Below are 23,920 nucleotides of genomic sequence, written 5' to 3' on the forward strand. Positions count from 1 at the left end.
TACCTAAGTATGAGTGACAAGATTTCTTGAGCAGAACTTTTTATAGAAATATCTGTATAACTGTTTTTTGGAAGATTGAACATTTCTGCCTTATGGTAATGTTGAATAAATAATATATTTCCTTATTTGATATCATGCACATAAACAAAATGAAATTGTGCAAAGAGGTAAACTTTTCAATCTAGTTCCATTCCTTTCTTATAAAAAATAAAATGAATGCATCCTCCTACCAAACACCCTGTCCATTTTAACTTCTTCAAAGTTTGGTATGTGTTGTGATTCAAAATGTTATAAATCTAGATACTTCCCACATCATGTGGTAGAATTTTAAATAAATTTGTTACCTCTCTTATATTTACTTATTTATATATTCTGTCTTCAATCTTCAGCGAATCTCATTAACACTTTTCCGAGGCATGGCAAGTATTTCAAGCTTTATTCACTTTTGATTTGAGATATACATAAATTCCACATGACATGCCTAAATATAGATGATACACAGATAGGAAAATTGAGATGGATAGATAGATAGATAGATAGATAAATAGATAGACAGATAGAAAAATGTAATATCTTTGTAGGTCACGGAATCATTAATAAAATAAATGTTAAATATATATACATATATATATATATATATATATATATATATATATATATATATATATATATGTAAATAGAAGAATATACAGCTTACCCTGTTATAAAGTGCTGCATCGCAAATAGCAAAGCAATCATAGACATGAAAGATTTTTCCAGTATCTGAAAAGTGATAAAAGCATTTGATTCTATATTTTCCTTTAATATTATATATATATATTTAGATATATATAGGTATATGTAGCGACCGGCAATGTTGTGAATGGCCAGTATGTGCCGCAGAGGCGGAAGGCTTCTGCGATCTGAACCTGGAATGTTTCTCTGGGACTTGAAGTTCCATGAGGATTGCAGTATGTATTTAGAGCTGGGTTCATGAGATGGTCAGAGGTGATGGGCGGGACTGACCATCCACATGCCTCCCATACATCGGTGTGTCTAATGGGTTTTAATCAGGCTGTGAGTAGCTGGGAGCTATCTTGCTGAAAGCACATGGTCAGGAGATCATGTGCATGCTGAGACAGCAAAGGGCTTTGAAAGTCCAGGGAGTGACAGAGTCTACTGGGGCTCTGGCCTGGCAGCAGGTGCCGTCGAACAATACTGGTCCGAGGACTTGGTTAGTGAGCCCAGTTAGAGAGTCTCCCCGGAGGTCGAGCCAACATAGAAATCTGCAAAGTGACTGACAGGTAACCCTGAGAAAAGGGGATGTAGACTGTCTGATACCAGAGAATGAACTGTATGGACACTCGGCGGTTGAAACCGACAGTGAGACATTGTTGTCCTGCGGGGAGAGTGGCTGTGCACCATTATACGGTGGGGTTTATGAGGACCTGAATAAATCACCTAGATTGTTTAAGTGACAAAGTGTTCCTGTGTGGCTCAATCCCGCTACTTAGCGCATGGTTCTCCACACGCTCGGGGCCCATGTCGTCACATTATGGTGGAGAATGCGGCATGGCAGCCAGGTTGCTAAGGGCAACAGACTAGGACGTACTTCATGAGGGAAAAAAAATATTTTGGCAGCGGTTTGCGGTGGATCGGCGGGTCCACGAAGATAGACTGCACACTCAAGTGGCTTGCAGTCGATCGGTGGGTCAACGAAGCTTGCTAGATACTGCAGAGGTTTTGCTGGTGGATTGGCGGGTCCATGAAGCTTGCTGGATACTGCAGAGGTGTTGCTGGTGGATTGGTGGGTCCACGAAGACTCTGGACCGAAGCTGAGCGGCCATGACTGGAGCAGCATATGTTGATAAGATACTGTTAAAATACCTTGTGCAGATCGGTGAGCAGCAACTGCAGGAGACCGGCAGCCAAGAGGTACAGCAACAGCAGCAGGAGCGACAGCAGCAACAGGAGTAGCTGGCAGGGCGACTGGACCTGATGGCACCGGATAAGTTGGTGCAGTCCATTCTGGGTCCAGTTCTGTCCTGGGGTGCCCAGGGAGCTGCCTGGCGCACTGAGGAATTGGGTAGGCTGGCACCTGAGAATTCCCTTGGGAAGCTAGGGAATGTACTCCTTCTACACTCGGTTTCCCAAAAGGGGGCGGAGTCCCAGAAGTGGGTGGTTGCTCAAAAGGGGGCGGGGTCCAGGAAAGCGGTGGTGGCCCAAAATGGGGTGAAGCATCCTAAAGCTGAAGTTGCAGTGGCACCGATGGACAGAAGCCAAGGACAATGCTGTTCATGCTATGCATGTCCGGTCTGCGGTACAGACTGCCCGGCTGATGAGAAGTCACGTCTGTGTTCTATGGAAGTTGATGGCAGGTAGACTCGCTGAGCTTGGTGTCCCTGGTGAGGGCCACGCTTGATACCTACCCGATTCTTGGAAGGATGGAAGCCAGCTGCCGACATGGGAACATTGGAGAGTATCCACGGTCCCGAGTGGTCGTTGAGACAGATGGGGTGTTTGGATCCGTTAATGTTGGGGTAGTGCCTGACTTACCGCATCCCATTATAATAGGTTGGAATTTTGATTTTTTTTTTTGAGGACTTGTGGTCGATGGCGGAAATGGCCAGTTGCTTGTGTAAAAGTCGGAAAGGCTCAAAGGAAGCCATACTACAGCGGGAGGCTGAAAGTGTTCCTAGTAGTATGATATTGTGTAATAAGGGGAAGACCGTGCCTACTAGAGGTGACAGTACTAAGTTAGGGGTGACCAAAGAAAGAGATGGACGTGCCCCCTTTAGTGATATGACGTTTACAATAACAAAGAATAGTGTGACCGTTAAAAACGGGAGAGTCCCAGACAGGGGGGTCGACACCTGGTTAAGTGGGGGCATGTTAGTCCGGGACACCAGGGGGAGTGATGATGGCTCTAGTAAAGACAATGATTCTAGTAACCTGACGAGCAAGTACAGTGAGGTACAGACAGTTGAGAAAGATAAAATCTCCTCTCGACGCCGAAGACGTAATAAGCGCCGAGGGGTAGTGCAAGGTATATCGTCTGAGTGGGCCGAGAAGGTTGAGGAAGGTTTGTTGCCAGTAGCAATGACTAATGTAGAGTCAGACAGCGAAATCCTGAAAAAGAAAGAGGAGTCAGAAACTGAACTGAAACACTATAATGACAGAAATCAGAAAGGTGAAATCACAGAAAAGGAGACAACTAAGGAAGTAGTAGTGTTGTCCCCTATAATTTCCAAGCATGAAGCTGATGATCTGTCAAGTCAGACTGTTATAGGAGATGAAATTCTGGAACACACTATAGGAAAAGAAATCCTGGAAAGCACTACAAGCGAAGAAATCCTGGAGAGTGTTGGTGGAGGAAAAATCCACAATGGTCATGGTGAGCAGACCGGTGAACTATCTAGAGCTAGGGTGGATAACAGTGAATACAGCCCTAAAGCTCTAAGAGGAATAGAGTACTGTGCTGAAGGGTGTGACACCCTGGCAGAAGGTGATGCTACAAAGTCCCAAGAGAAAACTGAAGGTGTGCTGCAGAGACCCAAGAGGAAGATGGAGGTGATGCAGTGAAGTCACAAGAAACAGCTGGTGCTGTAGAAGTGGAAAGAGCCTCTGAGGAAGAGATGAAGTCTGGGTCAGAGGTCTCATCAGGATCTGAGAGCTTGACTGACTCAGCTGATAAGACCAAGATGGCAGACATGAAGATTGACTCAACTAAGAGTAAGCAAAACAATGTATCTGAGGCTCGAGCTGAACCTGAGGAGGGAGTAACTCAAGGGCTGGAGCCTATGGTGAACAAAATGGATGGATGCAAGAGACCCCAGGAATGGTCTAGTGTCCTTAAATGTAAAGTAAGCAGACCAGTCTTCAAGTGCCTGATAGATATGCCAGAAGACTTAAGAGAAGCCTGTGCCAGTGAGACAGTGCATGAGAGGTTTCAGGCAGTAGGAGCCTGTAAAGTGTACTTTGCCCCAGAGACTAATCGGTTGGTGGTGTGCTCTGTAAGTGATGTCACAAAGAAGCGAGTGGCCATCCTGAGTGACATGCACTTACAGTGTCTTCGTACAAAGTGGCTCATCACTGCAAAGAAGTAAGAAGACACTAGACGCTTAAAGCGTATGAAACAGCTGGCCGCAGCATTTCAAGAAGTAGTGGTGGTGAAAAAAACGTTAATTGGGCTTGCAATAAGAGTGCGAAGAAGTAATATTGAGCAAGCCAGGAAGATTCCAGGTGTCACATGTGTACAATTGGAAGAAGACAGTGGAACATTTCGTATCTATGGAAAAACTGCAGAAGCGGTCAAGACAGCTCGAAGGCTGTTGGAGTTTGTGGAGGAGGTCACACAAGTGCCCAGAGAACTTGTCAAGAAACTGATTGGAAGAAATGGAAAAGCCATTCAAGAGATGGTTGATGAATCCGGTGTCACAAGAGTAAAGGGTGGTTTACACGCTGCAACATCGCTACCGATATATCATCGGGGTCACGTTATTGACGCACATCTGGCGCCGGTAGCAAAATCGCAACATGTGACACAAAGGAGCGACAATCAACGATCGCAAAATCGTCCAAAAACGGTGATCGTTGACACGTCGCTCCTTTCCTTAATATCATTGCTGCTGCAGGTACGATGTTGTTTGTCTTTCCTGCGGCAGCACACATCGCTGTGTGTGACACCGCAGGAACGACAAACATCTCCTTACTAGAGTTGAGCAATGTTCGAGGTTCGCCAATTTCATGTTCGAGTGTTTTTGGGGGGTGCTCGAGATCGAACTCAAGCTTTTTGCTAAAAGCTCGACAGTTCGAGTTAGGTTCGAGAATGGTTCGATTACCATAAACGTGGCTTTTCACAGTAAGGCTATGTGCACATGTTGCTATCTGTATGCGTCCTGCGTCCCCAGCACAATCCCTCTCCCTTTCCTACTCACCGATCATAGGCACCTTGCTGCACGGCTGTCTTAAATCTGTGGTGTCTTTTCCTCTTTAGAAAATGGCTGCCGCTTCATTAGTCAATTAGTTATTCCGTGCTTTCCCCGCCCACCGGCGTCCATGATTGGTTGCTGTCAGACACGCCCCCAAGCTCAGTTTCTGCAAGCACGTCACAAACAGAGTCGCCTGAGGTATGCAAAAGCACATTTGGACAAGCCAGTTACATTTTGGAAGAAGGTCCTGTGGACTGATGAAACAAAGATTGAGTTGTTTGGTCATACAAAAAGGCGTTATGCATGGAGGCAAAAAAACACGGCATTCAAGAAAAGCACTTGCTACCCACAGTAAAATTTGGTGGAGGTTCCATCATGCTTTGGGGCTGTGTGGCCAATGCCGGCACCGGGAATCTTGTTAAAGTTGAGGGTCGCATGGATTCAACTTAGTATCAGCATATTCTTGACAATAATGTGCAAGAATCAGTGACGAAGTTGAAGTTACGCAGGGGATGGATATTTCAGCAAGACAATGATCCAAAACACCGCTCCAAATCTACTCAGGCATTCATGCAGAGGAACAATTACAATGTTCTGGAATGGCCACCCCAGTCCCCAGACCTGAATATCATTGAAAATCTGTGGGATGATTTGAAGCGTGCTGTCCATGCTCGGCAACTATCAAACTTAACTGAACTGGAATTGTTTTGTAAACAGGAATGGTCAAATATACCTTCATCCAGGATCCCGGAAGTCATTAAAAGCTACAGGAAGCGACTAGAGGCTGTTATTTTGCAAATGGAGGATCTACAAAATATTAATGTGACTTTTATGTTGAGGTGCCCATACTTTTGCACTGGTCAAATTTTGTTTAAATGTGGATTGCACATTTTCTGTTAGTACAATAAACCTGATTTCAATCCAGAAATATTAGTCAGTCCATCAGTTATTAGATATATGAAACTGAAATAGCTGTTGCAAAAACCCAAATTGTTATAAAGAAAAAAGGTTAACATTAATAGGGGTGCCCAAACTTTTTCATATGACTGTATATCGTGCAGTAAAATAAATGAATAAATAATAAAAAAACAAAACAAAATGCGGTTCCCCCATATTTGATACCAGCAAGGATAAAGCCACATGGCTGGTATTGTAAGGATGGAGAGCAACACGTAATGGGGAGCCCACCACCCTAACAATTTTACCCAGCAGCTGCCCGGAATTGCCCATCCATTAGATGCGACAGTACCGGGGGACTCCACCCAGCTCATCCCGAATTGCCCTTGTATGGTGGCAATCGGGGTAATAATGAGTTTAATCATGCCAGGCATCTCCCCGAGACACCTTCTGTGATTAAAATGAAAGTGAGAGTAAATAAAAACACACAGCGAAAAATCCTTTATTTGGAATAAAAGACAAAAAAAATCCTCTTTCCATCCCTTCATTAATCCCCAAATACGCATCCAGGCCCAAAGTAATCCACACGACACTGTCAGCTCGACTACATGAAGCTGCAGCAGCACCGTAAAACACGATCGGGCTGTCACTAGAGACTTCAGCTATGCAGGAGTCAAGATTACCAAATCTGTTTTTCTATATCATTATAGGCTGTAGACTAGTGGATAGAGGACTCACATAAGAATCGTAACTTCAGGAGTTCTAATCCTGGTCCTGATAAAAAAAATTTTAATTTTAAATTATAATTATTATTTATTTATAAAGTGAAAGTAAATAAACATACACAGCGAAAAATCCTTTATTTGGAATAAAAGACAAAAAAACACCTCATTTAAATCTTTATTAATCACCAAATACCCCTACAGGTCCGACGTAATCCACACGACACTGTCAGCTCGGCTACATGAAGCTGCAGCAGCACAGTAGAACACGATCGTGCTGTATCAGCGCCACGTAGCAATGAAGTAAATCATGCTGTCAGCAGAGACTTCAGCAATGCAGAAGTCAAGATTACCAAAGCTGCCTATCTTTATCATTAGAGGCAGTAGACTAGTGGATAGAGTGCTCGCCTAAGAAGCATAACTTCAGGAATTCTAATCCTGTTCCCGATAAAGATTTATTTTCTTTATTTTTTTATCTTTAATTTTAAATTATAATTATATATTTATAATTATAATTTAATTTAATTATGCACTGAGGGGAGGATCCGGACATCAGCTGTGAGCCGCGGGACACACTTCTAAAATCGGAGCAGTTCACGGATTGAGGCTGCGTTGCTCTCTCCTCTCTCTCTTCTCTCTCCTCTCTCTCTTCTCTCTCTCTTTTCTCTTTCTCTCACTCTCTTTCTTTTTCTCTCTTTTTCTCTCTGTCTTCCAAGGAGAGGGAAGAAAGTGTTTCAGGGAGGGCAGAGAAAACATACTACAGACAAGGAGAGGAAAGAAAGTGATTCAGGGAGGGCTGAGAAAGTATACTACAGACAAGGAGAGGGAAGAAAGTGTTTAAGGGAGGGAACAGAAAATATACTACAGACAAGGAGAGGGAAGAAAGTGTTTCAGAGAGGGCAGAGAAAACATACTATATTATAATATATTTATTATTTATCTATAATTATAATTTAATTTAATGATGCACTGAGGGGAGGAGCCGGACATCAGTTGTGAGCCATGGGACACACCTCTTAAATCAGAGCAGTTCACGGAATGAGGCTGCATTGCTCTCTATTCTCTCTTCTCTCTCTTCTCTCTTCTCTCTCTCTCTCTTCTCTCTCTCCTATCTCTTTTTCTCTCTTTCTCTCTCTCTCTCCTCTCTCTCTCTCCTCTATCCTCTCCCTCTTCTCTCTCTTCTCCCTCTTCTCTCTCCTCTCTCTTTTCTCTCTCTCTCTTTTCTCTCTCTCCTCTCTCTCTCCTCTCTTTCTTCTCTCTCTCTCTCAGACCTGGCGATGATTAGCTGATGCGGTCACCTGACGGAATCAGCTGACACTATAAGACGAGCAGTGAGGCCGGCTTTTTAATGCCTGGCCGGCTAAACTATCAGCTGATGCTGTCGGACAGGAGTCTGCACTGAAGTGTGTAGTTTTTTTTTTTTTTTTGCACTGATGCATCAGCTGATTGTATAAAAGCCGTTTATACAATCAGCTGCTGTGTCATGTGATTCAGGCCCTTGAACCTGACACATCCAGCAAACTGATCAGATAATATTGGATCCGGATTGGACGGCGCAAGACCCTCTACTCAGGATTACTAAGGAGGGGGGTTCTTTATTTCAATAAAGATGGAGTCACTAATTGTGTTGTGTTTTATTTCTAATAAAAATATTTTTCTGTGTATTGTGTTTTTTTTTATCTGTACTAGAAATTCATGGTGGCCATGTCTAATATTGGCGTGACACCATGAATTTCAGGCTTAGGGCCAGCTAGCCCTAATCCCATTATTACCCAGTGAGCCACCCGTCACCAGGGCAGCTGCAACAGTTGGATACAGCACCAGAAGATGGCGCTTCTATGAAAGCGCCATTTTCTGGGGCGGCTGCGGACTGCAATTCGCAGCAGTGGTGCCCAGAAAGCTTGGGCACCCTGAGCTGCGGATTCCAATCCCCAGCTGCCTAGTTGTACCTGGCTGGACACAACAGTTGGGCGAAGCCCACATCATTTTTTTTTAATTATTTCATGAAATTCATGAATTTTATTTCATGAATAAAATTCATGAAATTTTTTAATTATTTCATGAAATAATTAAAAAAAAACCGACGTGAGTTTCGCCCCATTTTTGTGTCCAGCCGTGTACAACTAGGCAACTGTGGAACGGAATCCGCAGCACAGGTTAGCTTCATAGAAGCGCCATTATCTGGCGCTGTATCCAACTCTTCCAGCTGCCCTGATGCCGAGTGGCTTGCTGAGTAATTATGAGTTCATAATAGCTTTGTTTTACTAGCTAGTATTAAGTCAGAGATTCTTAATGTCAGGCAAGTTTGACCCGGCCATTAAGAATCTCCAACAAAGGGTTAAAAAAACACACGACACAGAGAAAAAATACTTTAATAGAAATAATACACAGACACATTAGAGACTCCATGTTTATTACTCCCTGTCAGCCCTCCATGATTCTGCTCTTCTGTCTTCTTTCTCCTTCAACCCATGCAGCTCTGATACATCAGCAGCACTGCATGGGGGAAGACGCTGCTTCCCGTGCAGTCTATATCACTCAGTGAGTGAGCAGCAGCGTGCTGTAAGTGGTGACATCATCACTGACAGGCGCATTGCTATAGCAACGGTGATCTACGTTATTGACTTGCTGTGGCAGCCGGTGAGTAACGGAATGGGGAAGCAGAACAGGGAAGCCGACCATGTGCCAGAGCATCTGGACAAACGAGCACCGCGTACTGGAGAGATGTACTGACAGGACCTAGCATGATGTGAAAGCCATGTGACCAGTCTGTTGCCAATGAGATAATATACACGTGACTAGTCACATGCTATTTTGATGTCACGATAGGTCCTATGCTGGTGCTGGTTACCGGGAGGATGCAGAGATTATCGGAAGGAAAAGCAGCGGGAGACACAGTGCAGGATGCGTCGCGGGTACCTGTAAGTGTTATGGCAATGTTTATTAACTGTATGTGTATATTTATAATGTGTTTTTATGTGTTTGTGTTTGCCTTCCATTGGTTTCAATGGGGTTCGAGAGGTTCGTTGGCCGGCCGAACCGAACTCAAACGCGGCCTCCGTTCGACGAACCGAACTGAACTCGAGCCTCTAGAGGGTGGCTCATCTCTATTCCTTATCTGCATCCTCTGGCAATGCGGAAGGAAGGAGGTGGGTGGAATGTTACATCCCGCACATCTCTGCCTCTCCTCTTCTATTGGACGGCCGCTTAGTGACGTCGCTGTGACGCCGAACGCACCTCCCCCTTGAAGGAGGAATTGTTAGGCAGTCACAGCGATGTCCATGGCGCTTTACAGGCAAAAATGGGTATACATAAAAACTAGTACAGCAATCATTAACAGTACAAAACAGACTGGTACAGGAGGAGGTAGAGATGGGTTTTCAGGTTCCTCTTGAAGCTTTTCACAGTAGGAGAGAGTCTGATATGCTGGGGTAGAGCGTTCCAGAGTATGGGGGAGGCACGGGAGAAATCTTATATGCAATTGTGGGAAGAGGAGATAAGAGATGAGTAGAGAAGGAGATATTGTGTGGATCTGAGGTTGCATGCAGGTAGATACTGGGAGACTAGGTCACAGATGTAAGGAGGAGACAGGTTGTGGATGGCTTTGTAGGTCATGGTTAATGTTTTGAATTGGAGTCTTTGGGCAATGGGAAGCCAGTGAAGGGATTGGCAAAGTGGCGAGGTAGGGGAATACCGAGGGGAGAGGTGGATTAAGTGGGCTGCAAAGTTCAGGATGGATTGGAGGGGTGCAAGAGTGTTGGAAGGGAGGTCAGAGAGCAGGAGGTTGCAGTAGTTAAGGCGAGAGATGATGAGGGCATGTACTAATGTTTTTGCTAATTCTTGGTTAAGGAAGGCACGGATCCGGGAGATATTTTTGAGTTGTAGTTGGCATGAGGTGAAGAGGGTTTGGACGTGCGGCTTGAAGGATAGAGTAGAGTTAAGGCTTACTCCAAGGCAACAGGCTTGTGAGACTGGGGAGAGTGAGCAGCCATCAACTTTGATGGATAGGTTTGGTGGAGGAGTTGAATGAGGAGGAGGAAAGACAATGAGGTGGTGACAGAGTGGGAGACGCTGAAAGTTGTATACAGTACATATATATACTGTATATATATATATATATATATATATATATATACATATATATATATATATCTACTATATCAGACGGGTGGTACAAAAAAATTGAATGGTTTTCATTTGTCAAACTTGTCTGATATGGTGCATATATATTTTTTAAAGAAAAAAAGAATTACATTTTTTATGATAGTTTGAATGCTAGTGAAATCCTACTGATAGTTATATAGTTACATAGATAGAAAAAGACATAATTCCATTAGGTTAAAGGGTTATTCTCATCTCCAAGATCCTATCCCAATATGCAGTAGGCATAATATTAATATTAGCAAATACTTCCAATTAGAAACGTCATATAGTTCTCCTGATATAGCCATGTCTCTTACCTCATGACATTTTAGCTTAGGTATCCATATATACATCCACTCATATAGTGACATATAGTTAGTTAGTTGCAAATGATTTAAAACATGAATACCAAATCTAAATGCCCTGCATCCAAGAGACATGGCAATATCAGGAGAACTATACTACATTTCTAATTGGAGGTATTTGCTAATAATAATATTATTTTTATTATTATTATTATTATTATTATTACACCTACAACATATTGGAATAACATCTTTGCGATTAGAATATCACTTTAAACCTTCTATCACTGGTTATGCATTATTACCAGATTATTTATAACCCAAAATGTCATTGGTTGTGATTAAAGCCCTTTTACAAATTTGTTACCTGTTATTACTAACTCTTATTGTAGGAGATTCCGTAATTGGACGGCGCTAACTGTAAAGAACCCTTTCCTATTTACATGCCAGGATTTCCTTTCTTACAAGTGTAATTAATGTCCCCTAGTTCATTGTAAGATCCTTGGAACAAATCATGTGTCCATTAGTCAGTAATGACCACTCATGTATTTAAACAAATACTGTAAAGGAGATTGCTTTTGAAGTATCTTTTTTCGAAGCTAAGCAGGCCCACGTTTTCAGACTTCTCATTATAGTAGAGACCTTCTGTCCCATGGAAAAATCTAGTTTCTCACTTTTAAATTGACGCTAACTTAACAATATTCCTTTTAAATAACAATAAAATCCATTTTACCTTACTACTAACTTCCCAGCCACATCCACTCTATGCCCTTCTCCATAAGATCCTCGCACCTTTTACTTCCTGCTATTGTGCACTAGAACCCAAGGCCTTTTTCATTCTAGGCCAAGACTTTTGCAGCCAAGCCATCTCTATGCATGGGTCAACATGACATCAGAATTTGTGCTGCAAACTTATGATGGGCACTCTAAGGCTATGTGTCCACGCTGCGGAAAATGCGCGGATTTTGCCGCGGATTTCTCGCGGAAAAGCCGCGGAATTTCCGAAAATCTGCAGCAGCGGCACTTCCAAGCCATTTCAATGGCATTTTGGAAATGCTGTGTCCATGCTGCGGATTTTTCCGCGGCGGATTTGCCGCGGATTTTGATCCGGAAAAATCTGCAGCATGTCAATTATTGTTGCGGATTTTGATCCGGATTTTGGCTATAGAATGGGGAAAAAAAAAAAAAAAATCCGCATCAAAATCCGCGGCAATTCCGCGGTAAATCCACGGTAAATCCGCGGCAAAAAAAAGGTGCGGATTTGCCGCGAAAGTCGCGGATTTTCATGCAGAAAAATCCTCAGCAACATTCTACCGTGGACACCTAGCCTAAGCCAGGACTTTAAGCACAACTAGGCTGGGAACATCTCTACGCAGGTGCCTAGTAATGGACTGAAATCATGGCTGACTATGCTTGGGGTTTCAGCAATGATAAGAGGTGCAGAGGATCATACTAGGGACAGGGAACAGCAAAAGGGAAAAGTTAGTTTAGTATTGTTTGTTTTTTTTGTTTGTTTTTTTACACATCTTGCATTTATTATGCTCTGGGGTCTCTCTAGAGCTCAGAATATAATAAAATACATTTAATTCGTGGTGAATAAATTTACTGCAAATCAATCTTCTCATTAAAAATTAAAATGTTCCTTTAGCTTATTGAAGGCACAGACTGCCTAAGGTTAGTCACATCAGCCCCATTCTTAGTTAAATCTGTTAATGGTTTTGCAAACTTAGAAATTTTTTAGTACATTTTAGGATGATAATTAGTGAACTTAATGCAGTCCTGCAAACCTTTCAAAGCTTTGCGTTGTTCTCTTTTCTTAATGGCTTTGACTTTAGAGGGGTCCATGCTGAAACTTTAAGCAGATAAGATACACCCCAGGAAGTTTATTTCTTGAACCAGAAAAACACATATTTCAAGCTTATCAAATAACAAATTGTCTCTGGGTCTTTGAAACACAGTATGTACTTGTGAGATGTTTTCCAGTTGAAAATTCTTTATATACAGAAATCTAACAATATATCAATTACATAATTATTAATATTAAAACGTATACCGATATTACAACATGAATACTTCTAAAAGGCTCTAATGAGCAAATAAAGGCAAGAGTTTGCCCACCAGAGTCAAAACACCATAAGATAAAAAAAATAAAAATATAACTTTTATTAGATAAATATTTAAAAATATGAATGTTATATTACTTTTCAATATAAATAATGGGAACAAAGAAATGCTTGATGAGACAGGGTTATTCCTCAAAGGCAAGGGACAAGAGAATAAATACCAGCGGGACCACAATAAGCAAATTAAATACTATAAATATCCATAAATAGAGTGTAATTCAATGCCCATAAATAATAAACAAGAATAATGTTCTAGAGAAATAAAGTGCAGTGCATTTCCATAATGAAGACTCCAATAGCAGGTAAAAAATAAAGTGTATAGTGCTCAACAAAGAATACTGCAGTGAAGATTAGGAGTATGAAGCATTATAGAGATGTATGGTATACCTAGAGATAGGGTCCGTGGAGCTCGCCTGCCTTCAGCCCGACGCGTGTTTCTTCTTGCGTTAGACTTCATCGGGGGAGGGGGGGAGGTAGTGAAGTGAATTAGTATGTACTTGTCAGATGCTTAACAGTTAAAGATTCTTTATATACAGAAATCTAACAATAAATCAATTTCACATTTATTAATATTAAAACATATACCGATATTACAACAGCATAAGGCAATCCAGATATGGCCAAGTGTACATGAAGAACAAAATTTAATTTCACATAAGAGCAGGTAAAAAAATAGTGGCAAAATGTAATGGCCAAAACCTGAGCAATGGCGCTTTGTGGGTCCTCACCCGTTCTCCAGTTTGCATTAAGTCAAGATATCCTTCCTTTAAAAGTAATCCCCATGTGACAATCAGCACCAATCATGAAACAGGTAGTAAAAATGTTTAAAAAAGCAATAAGACTTGCTACATATGCTGACAGTTAGAAAATCCTTGTATGAATAATTAGTACTTAATTTATCATTAAGAATTCTGCATCTATTCCATACCAATGACGGTCACAATAACATTACTATCTACACTATACTATTACTATCTATTACTATCTACTACATTACTGCATTACTATCAAGTGCAAAATAACCACCTGGAAAGAGTAAAATTCTTATATAAATACATTAAAATTGCATTTTTTTAATGTCCTTAGCAAGTATATTTGTAATAAATATATTTCATTTATGTGTTTGTGAAGCTCCACAGGTGCGGTGTAGCGGTGCATTACCTTTAGGGACTCCACGTGATGGGACGGTCTGGTCACAGGTAGGGTACCTTCGTTTCGAGATTGTTGTGACGCCACTCTCAGAATTGCGGTCAATGGGGTCCTCCACTGCAGATTAAGGGATGCCTGGGGCTGATGGTTGGTGCAGTCAGTTGTAATAGCCTCCTGAGAGTGAGGCAAGCCCCATAGCCCTGTGTAGAAGTGTGGAACCACAAGTCGCAGAATGACTCAAATGCACAAGCAGAATGTCTTTCAGGGGTTTCACTCACTGATGGTGGCAGGGTGAGTAACCCGGGTGAAGCTGGGATGAACCAGGCTGGAACCAGGTGTCCTTCAGGCTGACTTGTGAGAGTGGCTACTGACTCACCTTCTCTAGCCCTTCTGTTGTTTGTGATGACCCCGACTTGCAGTCCCTACGGGGGTCACCCAGGAAAGTTGCTGCTCCCCTCGTTTTGGCCCGTTTGCTTGTAGCCTGGACCAGGTCACTCCGGCTGCTTGCCTCTTGGGAATTATGGGCCCTCACTTTGCTACATGGCTGCGGACTCTGTAGTGTTGTCTTGGGGGTTTGAAGTGCCCCCTCAGGCAGGTTTGGCAGAAGAAAGGTGAATCTATTTCTGCACTGGGACCTGTCACCCGTTTGCAGGCCTGGTACCTCCCCAGCAGTCTCCTTACTCTGCCACCCGTTTGCTCTCTCTTTAGCCTTGGGTGGATTTCGGGTGGCACTACTGGGTGACCGAATTCCCCCGTCAGTAGTCACTGCGCGGACGCTGTTAGACTGCCACAGCTCCAGGGTCTGCTTCTGCTCTTCCTGAGCTGCGCACTAAACCGGCTCACTTATGGGACCTGCACGTCTCCTCTCTCCGCTGTCCAATCACTAACCACCTCCTCCCTTGACACCCCTTCACTAACTCAGCTCACTCCTCTTTTCTTCCTTTCCCCACTCGTGCCTGCCTACACCACCTAGCAACCAGGCTCTCTACCACACCCCTTGAGTGGACATGGAGGCACTCCCCCTCCTGGAAGCTCTCAGGAGTCCTCCCAAAGGTACATGTGTGAGACCTGACTACTATGCGCCTGTGTAGTCACACCTCGGTCAGCCTTCTGGATTACCTGTATTGCACTGCCCCCAGCATGGGTGCAGTACTCAGTGATGCCTGACCAGGTCAGGGGCGCCACATGTTTAGTGAGTATATTTTAAATAGTTCTCCTTGTAATAAATATATTTGAGATTGTGCAGAATCATTTGTAGCATCTTTCAGAATCATTAATTTTAATTTTAAGGGGTACTTTACACGCTGTGACATTGCTAGCAATTGCTAGCGATGTTGCGCGCGATAGCACCCGCCAACGTCGTGTGTGCGATATTGTGTGATCGCTGCTGTAGCGAACATTATCGCTACGGCAGTGTCACACGCACATGCCTGGTCAGCGATGTCGCTGTGACCGCCGAACAATCCCTCCCTCTAAGGGGGAGGTGCGTTCAGCATCATAGCGACGTCACTGCGGCGTCACTAAGCGGCCAGCCAATAGAAGCGGAGGGGCGGAGATGAGCGGGATGTAATATCCCGCCCACCTCCTTCCTTCCGCATTACCGGTGGATGCAGGTAAGGAGATGTGTCACAAACACCGTTACCCTGATGATAAATTGTTAGCGATATCGCAGAGTGTAAAGCATCCTTTACTGTTTATGTCTAGACACCCAAATATGGCCTGCAATGGTGGCCTCATTAATATCTCCCCTGGTAGCTACTCCTATCTTCTTTTTAGATCTTTCCTTAATCTGTAACTTTTTGTCTTCATTGAAAAGCTTATACAGATCAATTTTCTGTAAGATGTATCATAATTTCCGCTGAAGTTTGTTCCACATAGCCCATTCCACTATGAGGTGATATTAGTGTAAATTTTACCATTCAAAATTGGAAAATTGGGAAATGAATGTACATTTGATTTGTGCATATAAAGATGGTTGCAATGAATAAACCAAGTTGTTAGCTAGAAAAACACCAAAAAAAATACCTCTGAATATGTGACTAACACAATTTAGAAAAACAGCTGATGCATTAGTTAGCCAGAAAGGCACCAAAAGGTACTTATAATGACCATATGGCATGTTTAATGCTGTTTTCCACTCATCCCTCTTCCCATTTAGAATCAAGTTATACATTGCCATTATATCAAACATTGTTTGATTGTTCTCTGTGAGGTAAACAAAATTATAATCTTGTAGTTGTGATACCATTTAATGGCTAAAATAAAATAAATAATGTTACAAAGCAAGCCTTCGAGACTTTTCAGGTCTCTTCATCAGGCATGGTATGACAAAATATCTGAATAAACACAAATATATACACAAACAGAGCAAAGGGATGGCATTCTAAAAGGACATTTAAGTAAACAAACACTGAGCTTAGCGAGTAAATCCTTAATTAGCTTTGATTAGTGGTGTGAACGTTTTATTGTTCCAATATCCATGTAAGATCAGATGTCTGGTGCCCTCACAGTCTCTGGAGCAGACTCCGCAGATTTTGTGGTGCCTCATAAATCTTCTGTTTCTTCATATACTTTGTTATACCATACCTGATGAAGAGACCTGAGAAGTCTCAAAAGCTTGCTTTGTAACATCTTCTTATTTTATTTTAGTAAGCCATTAAAAGGTATCACAACTACAAACTTATAATTTTGTTTCAAAGAGAGCATTCAATTGTTTTTCAACTGGCTAACATGGTACCAAAACTTGTGAAATACTGGACTCAGGATAACTGGTTATAGAGATCGAGAATAAGTGGTAGGAGATGCTGATTCTTTACAGCAATTTTGGTGAGTTTCTGATACTCTATAAATAATTTCAGACCACCATTTTTTGACCAACAAAAAAGCCTGCCATAACAGTTGACATGTAAGAAGACTGCTTGCTAAATAATCTTTCATGGCCTGATGTACTGGACTCTAAACATAATATATGTTACACTTTGGGATGTTGATGGTAAATCAACGGGACAATTCAAAACTCCATATGGGATCCAGTGTACAATGTCGCAATAACGCCAGTCAATAAGATGTGATCAAGACCGCTACTAAAGAAAGGCTTTCAGAAACAAAAGTTGTTCCTTGTAATCTCATCTGATACTATCCTGGCAATCTCATCAATCCTGACAGCTGTACCACTGGCCAATGACTATTCTGAGGACTCTAACTAGAGCCCCTATGTAGGTCCACATTCCTGTACAGAGGTTAAAGGGTCATAGTAAGACTTCCCTGGTACCTTATGGTCATAGTAGCTAGCACAAAGCCTGTCAATATTAGTCCTATTTAGGCCTGCCAGGAGACCACTGACAAACACTTGTAACACTAAGTGTGAGCAGTGCAAAGAAGTAGATTTGAATGAATCAATCTGTAAATGATCAACTTTAAGTTGAATTTCCTGAAATTTGCAGATTCACGCAAATACAAACAATATGCTCTATTTTACACACTTCTACTGACCAGAGAGTAGTCTAATGACATCTGGAGTGGACAAGTTGTCTTACAATGTCTTGCAGATATCACATCAAATGGTCTTGCACAGCAAAAGAAGGAGGCTGTCTAAAGGGTCATAAAATATGAGGGCTGGCCAGGCAACCGCATTTTAGGATTTTAAATTGTATTGATAGAGGTCAAAGAACGCAGGTCAATTTACATAGGCATAGAAAATGGCCGTCTTGTGTTGTATCACTGACGTACACCCGCGGCAATAAAATTGACCTTACATATTTTTTATATCCTTCAAGTAATGTGGACAAGATATGAAACATGGCACAATTAGTTCATTATCTTGCAGAGACGTTTTAGCATCATTCAGGGCCAACTTTTCTGCAGCATCCTTTGACTCATTGTCAGATGACCATAATAACTGATTCTAAGGGGACCATAATGATTTTTTCTCAGGTGACCATAACATTTTTTTTCCCCTTAGAAAAATATTGTTATCTGTATCTCAGGAAAAGTGCAAATAAATCTAGTTTTGAAGGCCAGTATGTGGGATTTCCCCGCTGCATTGAGACCATGCTCAGATTTTTCTACTCCGTGACGCTGAACAAATCTCCACAGTGAACTCATTTTTTGAGGCCCTAGGGATTTTTATGATAACCCTGACCAAGGGGCAAAGGAGTGCTAAGGAGTACTGTACAGATTTATAGCACTGAGCACTGAGCTACATACTCACAGTGAAATGAATAAACCCTTCACCATCCGTTTGATACTGTACTTTTTGTCAAAGATATGTTAGTACATTTCTTGTCCTAACTCTCCTAACTAAGCCATGTTCCTGGCAACCATCATGAAGAATTACATATGAATACAAACAGGAACACAGCACTGACTCTGCACCTCCACCATAGACCTGTGTATCTATTATTCTTACTATAAAGATTGGGATTACTCACTCATATTAGCAACACGTAGTGAAGTGATAAAAACTGATTCTTGGTAGCCATTGTGGAGAGTATGAATATCAGAAGCATGCATGGTCAAGGAAAATACCATCAGAAATATGCCAGTGTTGAAGGTGGACAAACTTATGCACACAGGTTTTCCACTATAATTCTGCTAAATTATTTCTTCCTGGTTGTTTATCTTATCCAGAAAAATTGTGTTGCTTAACCCCTTCACCCCCGGCCACTAAAACACCCTAATGACCGGGTCATTTTTTGCAATTCTGACCAGTATCACTTTGACAGGTTATAACTCTTGAACGCTTCAACGGATCCTGGCGATTCTGAGATTGTTTTTTTGTGACATATTGTACTTCCTGACAGTGGTAAATTTAGGCCGATATTTTTTGCGTTTATTTGTGAAAATTTAGGAAATTTTGCAAAAATTTTGAAAATTTTGCAATTTTCAAAATTTGAAAATTTATGTCTATAAATCTGAGAAATATGTCACACAAAATAGTTACTAAATAACATTTCCCACATGTCTACTTTACATCAGCGCAATTTTCGAAACAAATTTTTTTTTCGTTAGAAAGTTAGAAGGGGTCAAAGTTAATCAGCAATTTCTCATTTTTCCAACAAAATTTACAAAAGAATTTCTTATAGGAACCACATCACATTTGAGGTGACTTTGAGAGGCCGAGGTGACAGAAAATACCCAAAAGTGACCCCATTCTAAAAACTGCACCCCTCACACTGCTCAAAACCACATCTAAGAAGTTTATTAACCCTTTAGGTGCTTCACAGCAACCAAAGCAATGTGGAAGGAAAAAATGAAAATTTTACTTTTTAACACAAAAATGTTACTTTAGCCATAAAATTTTAATTTTCACAAGAGTGAAAAGAGAAAGTGCACTCTACAATTTATTGTGCATTTTCTCCTGAGTACGCTGATACCCCATATGTGGTAAAATTCAATTGTTTGGGCGCACGGCAGAGTTCGAAAGGGAAGGAGCACCATTTGAATTTTTGAACACAAAATTAGCTGCACTCATTAGCAGACGCCATGTCGGGTTTGAAGACCCCTAAGGTACCTAAACAATTGAGCTACCCCAAAAGTGACCCCATTTTGGAAACTAGAGCCCTCAAATAATTTTTCTAGATGTTTGGTGAGCACTTTGAACCACTGGGGGCTTCACAGAAGTTTATAATGTTGAGCCGTGAAAAGAAAAAAAAACATTTTACCACTAAACTGTTGCTTCAACGAGGTCGTTTTTTTTTCACAAGGGTATCAGGAAAAAAAGCACCATAAATTGTATTGTGCATTTTCTCCTGAGTACGCAGATATCCCATATGTGGTGGAAATCAAATGTTTGGGCACACGGCAGGGCTCGGAAGGCAAGGAGCGCCATTTGAATTTTTGAATGCAAAATTAGCTGCACTCATTAGCGGACGCCATGTTGGGTTTGAAGACCTTCTGAGGTACCTAAACAATGGAGCTACCCCACAAGTGACCCCATTTTGGAAACTAGAGCCCTTAAATAATTCTTCTAGATGTTCGGTGAGCACTTTGAACCCCTGGGGGCTTCACAGATGTTTATAACGTTGAGCCGTGAAAAGAAAAAAAAAATTTTTTACCACAAAACTGTTGCTTCAACTAGGTAGCTTTTTTTCACAAGGGTATTAGGAAAAAATGCACCGTAAAATGTATTGTGCATTTTCTCCTGAGTTTGCAGATACCTCATATGTGGTGTAAAGTAATTGTTTCTGCGCATGGCGGGGCTCAGAAGAGAAAGAGCACCATTTGACAGCAAAATTGATTGGAATCATTAGCTGACGTAATGTTGCATTTGGAGACCCCCTGAGGTCCCTAAACAATGGAGCTCCCCCACAAGTGACCCCATTTTGGAAACTAGATGCCTCAAGGAATTTATCTAGATGTTTAGCGAGCCCTAAGGGGCTCCACACAAGTTGATAATGTTGAGCCATGAATACAATTTTTTTTTTCACCACAAAACTGTTAGTTGAACCACGTAGCTTTTTTTTTCACAAGGGTATCAGGAAAAAGTGAACCATAAAACGTATTGTGCAATTTCTCCTGAGTACAATGATACCTCATATGTGGTGGAAAGTAATTGTTTGGGCGCATGGCAGGGCTCAGAAGAGAAAGCACACCATTTGACAGCAAAATTGGTTGGAATCATTAGTGGACGCCATGTCATGTTTGGAGACCCCTATGGTGCCTAAACAGTGGAGCTCCCTCACAAGTGACCCCATCCCCTCAAGGAAATTAACTAGATGTTTGGTGAGCCCCTTGCACCCCCAAGGGCTCCACAGAAGTTGATAACATTGAACCGTGAAATTTTTTTACCACAAAATTTTTGCATCAACCAGGTAGCTTTTTTTTTTTTTATACAATGGTATCAGGAAAAATGCACTATAAAACGTATTGTGCAATTTTTCTTGAGTACGCAGATACCTCATATGTGGTGGAAATAAATTGTTTGGGCACATGGCGGGGCTCAGAAGAGAAGGAACGCCATTTGACTTTTCAAACGCACAGACGCGATGCACTGATTGACTGCTGCAGGATGCACATTCGGATGAGATACAAAAAGCGTCGGTGATACGGAAAAAAGAAAAAGTCACGCCAAAAATTGAGCAGGGATGCAGATTTGTTATGTGCATCCCTCATCAGCGCTTGGCGAGACGCACGGATGGATGCGATACAAAAAGCGTCGGGGATATGGAAAAAAGTCACGCCAAAAATTGAGCAGGGATGCCGATCCGTTATACGCATCCCTGATCAGCACTCGGCGGGACGCACGGACGGATGCGATACAAAAAGCATCAGGGATACGGAAAAAAGTCACGCCAAAAATTGAGCAGGGATGCAGATCTGTTATCTGCATCCCTGATCAGCGATTGGCGGGATGCACGGACAGATGCGATACAAAACGCGTTGGGGATACGGAAAAAAAAGTCACGCCAAAAATTGACCACGGATGCAGATCCGTTATCTGCATCCGTGATCAGTGCTCGGCGGGACGCACGGACAGGTGAGGTGTAAAAATGGACAGGATACAGGGGAAAAAAAAAAAAAGTTATACTCACAGTACCCAGAGGAGTAGCAGGAGGAACAGAAGGCAAGCGAGATAGACATCTGTAAAGGAGCAGCAGGCAGGACGTTGGACAGATCAGCAGAAGACCCAGGAAGGACCCAGAGATGGAGGCAGATGTGATCGGGCCAGTGAAGAAATCGGACGACCCGGTGAAGGCAGGTAAGAGGACGTCAAGGGGAGAGGGGAGGGGGAGAGCAGAGGGGGGCGCGGGAGAGCAGAGGGGGGGCGGGAGAGCAGAGGGGGGCACGGGAGAGCAGAGGGGGGGCGGGAGAGCAGAGGGGGATACCGGAGAAGCAAAGAAGGAAGGAAGGAAGCAGAATAGAGAAGACAGAGGAGGCAGGCAGATCACAGGGGGAGCAGATCGGGATGTCGGGGGACAGATCAGGGCGTGGGGGGGCAGACCGCAGGGGGCATGGGCAGGGGCCATAACGGGAGCGCGCAGGGGCCATAACGGGAGCACGCAGGGGCCATAACGGGAGCACACAGGGGCCATAACGGGAGCGCGCACAGGCTGCAAGAAGAGTGGAATACTCACGTGGAGCAGGCGCAGAAGCGGTGACATTAGCGGCGGCAGCGGTGGCGTGGTACCACAAGTACCAGCCACTCCACGCTGCAGACATGTTGGGGGAGGCTCCCCAGACCAGCACAGACCTGGGGAGGGCGGCCACCTGCAGATCAGACCGCCCCACTGCACACTGACTGGAGCGATTGCGCGTCATAGCACGATCGCTCCAATCAGTGCTGCAGGGGCTGGGGGCGGCATGTTTGAGATCCACCTATGATCTGCAGTAGCTGCTACGGCATCTCATAGCAGGATCTCATAGTATTGCACTAATTCGGGCATTATTTTTGCCGAAATCAGTGCGAATGATGTGGTTGGCGGTTCAGATTTGAACAGCCAATCACATCGATCGTCAATGGGGGTTGGCGATGCCACCCCCCATGGGGTCAAGCAAAGGTCCACTGCTGTAAGAAACAGCAGGGGACATCATTTGAAAGCTGTTGCTATGGCCACGGCAATCAAATGAAGTTTAGGCAGTAAAATTACGTCCCTGGTCGTTAAGTCACGTTAAAATAGGACGTAATTTTACTGCCCGCGGTCGTGAAGGGGTTAATGGCCTTCTCTCATTGTGATTCTGGGTTAAATGTTGATGACAAGGTGGCAAATTATCTTGGTTTACCATATCTAAAATTCTGTAAATCACTGCTTTTGATAATACACCTCTCACCCACAGTGCATTAAAGTATTTCACAAAGGAAATTTCCCTTCTGGCCGATTCCCTACAGTTTTAATGTAAGTAATTTTTTTTCTTGAAAACCTTACTGAACTTGTGGTCTTGGCATACTTTGGTTATGTAGTCAAACTAAGTTATTGACTGGCATGTAATTTATATTGTAAGTTGGAGCCCTGAGTGTCAGAATAAATATATGTTTTTAATTGTGAATTTTCCAAGATCTAACCCAATGATGTACCTGAAATATAGGAATGAAATGTAAGAGAAGGAGATAAAAACATTTAACACAACTGAAAGTCACAATGAGTATCTTTTGATTCAAGCTAAGTAAGGCTCACATGTCTTGTAGTCATCTGTTAGAACAGATCCGTTGGGAAACTGATTTCTGCCAGTTCCATTTTTTTAATGAAAATCAACAACCAAACCCATCGCATGATTGTAAATAAATATCAATATATGCATATATACTGCCAAGGTGACACGTAGGCAGTGTAGACTTGAGACTAATCACTGAATCAGAAAATAAACAAATAGAAAAAAATATGTGATCAAACACCCATTTAATAAAGCAGTGAAAAATCTTTATTAAGGATGGTGTAGGTGACAGCGTGTTACACAGACAAATATGTAGGGGGCGCACATTCCAGCAAATAAGTAAGCAACAATTTGAAAAAAAATCATATCGTAATAATATACCCCAATATGCATCACACAACCAGTATAGACACTATATTAAGTGGATCTACGTAGGGAAGGGCAAAAGTGCCAAATGAGGTGTAAAAACCAATAGTAACCATACATTTAAGGGCAGAATGGAAAAACCTATTGGGCTCATCGATGTAGAATAGAGGTTGGAAACGGCTTGTGGGAATGGCGTCTGCCTCAATGTCCGGGGT

The sequence above is a fragment of the Anomaloglossus baeobatrachus genome, chromosome 6, assembly GCF_048569485.1.
Source record: "Anomaloglossus baeobatrachus isolate aAnoBae1 chromosome 6, aAnoBae1.hap1, whole genome shotgun sequence".
In the NCBI taxonomy this organism is placed as follows: Eukaryota; Metazoa; Chordata; class Amphibia; order Anura; family Aromobatidae; genus Anomaloglossus; species Anomaloglossus baeobatrachus.